Source organism: Austrofundulus limnaeus, unplaced genomic scaffold (assembly GCF_001266775.1).
Source record: "Austrofundulus limnaeus strain Quisiro unplaced genomic scaffold, Austrofundulus_limnaeus-1.0 Scaffold0, whole genome shotgun sequence".
Lineage (NCBI taxonomy): Eukaryota > Metazoa > Chordata > Actinopteri > Cyprinodontiformes > Rivulidae > Austrofundulus > Austrofundulus limnaeus.
Window position 1 is genome coordinate 7834914 of NW_013952402.1, and position 4670 is coordinate 7839583.

Consider the following 4670-nt stretch of genomic DNA (forward strand, 5'->3'; position numbering starts at 1 on the left):
AGTAGGTGTGGGCTTGTTTCTGGTGACATTTGGGGGCAATTTTAAGACAAAATGCCTACTTTTGGGGARAACTGGTGCATTTGATGACAAAAGTCGAGTCCCCATTTGGTTKAAATGCCATTGGTGGGTTGGGGGTTGGGTTTAGGACCAAGGTGTGAATTGAGTTTAGGTTATTTTTAGGGTCAGGTAGGTTAGCCTTAGGGTTTGGGGTCAGGGTTAGGCTGTAGAAATATAATGGAAATCAATGGAATGTCCCCAAACGGAAAGCTGTGCAAACGTGTGTGTGTGTGAGCCTGCTGCAGTCTGTCACTAGTGAATGTTGTGGGAGCAGCCGACTCAGGGTTCCTCTGTCTTTCTAAACATCAGATAAACACTTTGCTGTGACTCAAAGGTCAGGAGGGTGCATGGAAGTCTGCGCTTTACTGAAAATCTGATAATGCCGAAAAGCTTCTTTTTTTCTTTTTTTCTTTTTTGCCGTCATGAGCCTTGGCTGACCACAAAACAAGAAGTAAGCTGTTTCACAAAATAAAATGGTTCTGATTTTAAATAGCTTTTGATTTTCACTGTTGTTCCTGTTTTGTTTTGTTTTTTCATTTCAGCTGGTCTTGGAAAAGTATTTGAACTTATTGCTTTTGAGCTTTTTTCCTCTTACCAAGACACAGAGATTTGTTTGTTTGTTTGTTTGTTTGTTTGTTTATACAGAGACAATGTACAACATTTCATTAAGCTTTTACAAGGAGAGATGCATGACACCAGGTTATAGCAAAGAATGCTAATTTCCACCTGCAGTCTCTGGACAGGTTGATGTAATCAAACATGTTCTAATAAACAATAACAAGCCAATTTAGTAAAAAAAATTATATACATATGTAAAAACAACAAATCAGTTACCCAAATATCATTAAAAACAAAAACTACAAACTAAAAAAACAGAACTAAAAAAACTAAAAAAAAAAATTTATCCATCACTCCTGCAGGCGGCATTTGTCATGTCAGTATGGCTTCAAAAAGTGCTTCTGAGGCTCGGCCTTTTTGGAAGTTTCAAATCTTCCAAGATAAATACAACAGACCCGATGAACGCGTATGATAATGTTTTTGCCTATACGTGTCTGTCTGTTAGCAAATATTCTCACAAACCGCTCGACAGATTTTAATGATACTTTCAGGAAATAATAATACTTTATTTGTATAGCACCTTTTAAAACAAATGTTGCTTTACATTCAACAAACCATTAAAACACCATTAAAGACATAACGTGAAACACAAAATGTATCAATCAATTAAAATATCTAAGAATGTAAGACAAAATAAAATCATAAAGATACAAAAGAAACTCAAATATTAAAAGTCTTATTATAAAAGTTCGTTTTAACTAATGATTTAAAAGAACAAAATGATGTGGRCTGTTTAATATTTTAGGTAATAACCACTGACTGCACGTCTACAACTGATTCACTTTTGAGGCCAACTGAATTCAAGATGGCTGATRTTAATAAACATAAAATTGCCAGAATCTCTGTCAATTTTTCAAATGTTGACCTAAAATTTGCTGTTGCTGAGTGCTAAATTGCACAAGAGCTTTATTTTAAAATTTAGCTATTACCTGTTAGCAACAATTATGTGGTATTAGCTTAGAGTCACCCTGAACACATTCGATTTCAGTGAAGGCCACACGAGCATTACGGTGGTCCTCAAAGGACCAGTTGTAATTAACTTTGACATTTCATGTTTAACTTTGACTAARCATGAAACGTCACGTTCCTCTTCTCTTCGCTACAGCTGAGCACAGCTAACAAAAAAAATAACTGAGCTCTTTGTGTTTTTTCCTGCGTTGAAACATTTTAACATGTCCTCTTATAAACACTGAAAGGTACTACGTGTACGACTGACTAAATAGGATAAAAATAATAAAGAAATGCTATTAAAAATAAAAAGTAAGAGAGTTTTACTCTTTTCTGAGTCGTGGTAAGTAGCTGCCATATRGAATTCTGAACTCTCCCACTTTCTAACAGAGAATATCCACTGGAGGAGCGTTCCAGTTCAAATTTACGACATGTAAAATTCCCACTTCCCAGTACAACTGGGCCACAGCAAAAATAGCCAGTGAAAAACACAGTGAAATGTAGATTTTACATGGAAAATTTTGCCATCTGCTGACTGCTTTTGAGCCTTGTTCACTTCCAATTAGTGTTGGGATGCCATCATTTCACAGGTGAAACTGTTATCATTAGGGATGCACGATGTACTACCGACATTAATATCGATATCAGCTGGTATTGGTCATTTTTTAGAATATCATTATCAGTCCAATAAGTAAAACTGGGCCGATATTACCGTCCAATATTGTCAGCGGTCTAGTCATTTTTTTCCTTTACGGTATCAAAAAAAGACGTGTATTTGTGCGTGTATGAATATTGATAATTTGTGTGTTTGTGTAATATTGATAAATATCGGTTGTTGGCCATAAAACCAATTGTAATATCGGATATCGATATCAGCTGAAATTTTCATATTGGTGCATCCCTAATAAACTTGCATTATAGGAGATGTAGTTTATGATCAATTCTGGCTTTACAGCAGCTTCTTTTAAGACATTAGTACATCTTTGAAGCTCTCCTGGGCCACATAAAATGCTGTGGCGGGCCACATTTGGCCCACAGGCCTTGTGTTTGACAATCTGAGTGGAGATGTGGAGCAGACATATTACTCAGCTTTCTGATTTTATGCTGTATTAGTGGTACACGTGTTGCCATTTGCTGTCTAGAAACAGATTTGTTGAAGTGTAGGTTTGAATTATGCACAACATGGATTAATTTTGATCTTCTTGTTTATAGTTTTAATATATTTGACAGTTTTTGGAGGGCAAACCAGAAGCACAAATAGGTGCACGAAGCAGCAGCAGCACTAGTAGTAGTAGTAGTAGCGTTCCTGTCCTGGGTTACCGTTACATACCAGTCATTTGTCCAAATCCAAACCACCAGCTGTTAGTGTTTCCACACACACGCATTTCACTCTCCCTTCTGCTCTCTCTGCTGCGATCGCATTCCTCCTTTGCGTCGCATCGCGAGCCAGCAATGACAGATGCTAGCCTCAAGCCCTTAACCCCTAACCCTGTGCATGCCTCTATTTTTGGGGGCAAAGAATGAGGAGGACAAGCTCGAAATGGCGTCAGACGATTGAGGCGTCGAGGGCCAACTTAAATCTCCCTGATCTTTTTTTTCCCTCAAATACAAACTATCAGACCAGACACTGTGATCCAATCATCTAAAAGACAAAGTGTTTTCACTTTCATCTCTAAAGCAAACCGAAAGTTACCATGACAAATTGCCCCAAGCCAAAAAAAAAAATAAAATAGCTGCAGCTTTTGCCATTAATTTTGACATTTAAAATGACAGAAACAACATGACGGTTGACACACCTTTAAAAACATCTAGTTTTTTTTTTTCTTCTTCTTCTTCTTCTTCTTTTTGTATTAAAAAGGGGAGCTTCTTTGCTGGCAGCTGCCATTTATAAAAGAAGGAATAAAATGTCAACCATGTGTACATGTCTGTCTCTGTGAGCGCATAGCTGAAGCCTGCTCACTGTGGGTGATGAAATCTTATCAGGTCAGCTGTAATCGAGAGTTATTAATATTATCCAACCATCCACCAAGGCTTGATAGAGTTTGTGCACGCATGCTTAAACAACGAACACTGAGCTTCAGAATTGTTGCACTTTTAGATCTGCAAGTTGGTTTTCAAATGAGTTTTTTATACCTTTTTATCATGTACGTGTGAATTTGGGTTCAGCATTCCCACGATTCAAGTCCTGTTTTTGTTGTTCTACACGTTTTGCCGTCTCRCCATTTCTGCATACTATGTGTCATTTTAGCCATTCACATACCAAAATGTTTATCACATTCAGGAGACAGCTGCTAGGACATTTGGTCTTTGTAACTTTTGAACTTTTTAAAATAATCAACTTAATTTGTATTGTTTCCCATAGAAATACATTGAAGTTGCTTCTTATGCTACTTTTATTTTTTAGCTACCATTCTACTACTTTTTGCTAGCCTTTGTGTTTTTATTGTGTTTGCATCTTGTAATAAAACAAGGTGAAAGATGTGTTCTTTTTTAGAAAAAAAAACTTTCTATCAATGCCAAGGAGATTCACTCAAGCTCAAACAAGGTTAACCACTGCTCCGAGCATTGTTGAGAAATGCTGAACTAATTAAAGACCTGGCTTTCCTGCTTGGTGATCTAATGTTTAGGAATTGCCAAACTTTTAGATGCCAGTTCAGGTCTTCTCGTAAACTGTGTCTTGTGCAAAGCACAGGAGATAATAAAAAATTTCAATCAAATTCCAATATTTTATCACCTTTTTGTATGAATGCAGATTGTGAAAGACTTTTTTTTAACCATGCTAGCTAAAAAAAATTGTAATGACTGAGTTGGCCCTTTGTATGAGATGCATGTCACACATACAGCAGGTAAAATGAGTATTGAACACGCCACCATTTTTCTCAGTAAATATATTACTAGAGGTGCTAATGACATGAAATTTTCACCAGATGTTGGTAACAACCCAAGTGATCCATACCCATAAATGTCCAGAAATGAAGTTATTTGTAATAATGTGGAATGGCACAGAGAAAAAGTATTGAACACACTTACTGAAATTTATCTAATAC

At 36.6% G+C, this 4670-nt stretch overlaps 1 protein-coding gene across 1 annotated transcript in view; it reads left to right on the plus strand.

Annotated features, from left to right (window-relative positions):
* The window catches only part of pibf1 (progesterone immunomodulatory binding factor 1), a 24754-nt gene that overhangs the window by 7348 nt on the left and 12736 nt on the right, over window positions 1–4670 (plus strand). The gene's annotated exons all lie outside the window — the stretch shown is intronic.